Below are 1,259 nucleotides of genomic sequence, written 5' to 3'. Positions count from 1 at the left end.
AAGAAAGAAAGAAAGAAAGAAAGAAAGAAAGAAAGAGAAAGAAAGACGACCAAAGAACCTAGAACTTGAATTACTTGACTTGAATTATTCGAAGACCTTGTCTGGGTCTAAGAAGTGAGCCAAAGGAGCTCTATAACTGCGGAGAGCAGGAGCAGGTCGGGGGTGGGGGTGGTGCAAAACAGAGACAAGATGTGTGTGTGGGGGGGGGCAGGTGGCAGAGGGGGAGAGGAGACCTAAAGGCAAATGAGCCTGGAGGTCTGTCACTGCCTTGAGCCTGGCTCAGAAACAGGTTGGGGTACAAATGGGCTGGGGAGGAGGTCTGAGTTGGAAAGTGTGGCTGTGTGGGACGCTGGGTGGTGGCGAAATGAAGGATTATGCTCTCAGCCTTTGGCTTTGACACTTGGACTCTGCCCCTTTCATACTGAGGCTATTTTGATCCTAAAAGCATTTGAATTTTACATTTTAATAGAGTTATGTCAACACTGCTGGAATCTTATTGTGAAACTATTTTTCAAACCAAATACCAATGCCAACTTAATTTTAGGTTTTTATACAGTATAATTATCATTTCTGTTGTTTCTTTAGTTGGTACTTTATTGAAGTGATATTCATTACTATATTGAATTTTTATGACTAAATTTTACTACTAATTCATAGATCAATTTTTGTTCTTTTATGCTTTTAGTCCTGCTGTTGTGTGTGTATGGAAGTGGATGTGAGTGTGTGTGCAGCTGTTATTTCTACCAAGTTCATTTCTCTTGATCACATTGTACAGATAGAAACTTCATAAGGTGATTGAGTTCTTTCATTAGATGTTAGTCAAGTGTACTTTTTACCTCAGTGCTGATTTATATGTGGTGTTGGTTTATTCTGTTGAATGTTAATAGGGGTGTATGTATGACTCTCAGATTTGTGTGAACAATTTTGTGACATGAAACAAAGAAAGGAAAAGAAAGAGGGGAGGTTAGTGAGGAGAGACTCAAATGATTCAGAAACTGAAGTGGGAAAGAGGCTGAGATCTCATGGTCAAATGTCTCACAGTTCAAAATAACCAGCTTCCCAGTTAGATGGCAAGAGTTTCAGACAAGCAATGAACCCCAGTCTCGGCGCTGGTGGGGAAGGAAGGTGGGTGCAGTCTTTGGGGGAGACCCAGGTGGCCATGAGCCTTCAGTTGAAGTGAGTGTGTCTGAAGAGGGTCCCGATTGTGCTGGAACAAGAAGGTTGACAACAGGGTTGGCGGATGTTGCTGGCGGGGGGGT

The sequence above is a fragment of the Condylura cristata genome, unplaced genomic scaffold, assembly GCF_000260355.1.
Source record: "Condylura cristata isolate star-nosed mole 26May11 unplaced genomic scaffold, ConCri1.0 scaffold00002, whole genome shotgun sequence".
Classification (NCBI taxonomy): domain Eukaryota; kingdom Metazoa; phylum Chordata; class Mammalia; order Eulipotyphla; family Talpidae; genus Condylura; species Condylura cristata.
Note: the sequence above shows the minus strand (reverse complement) of the source record.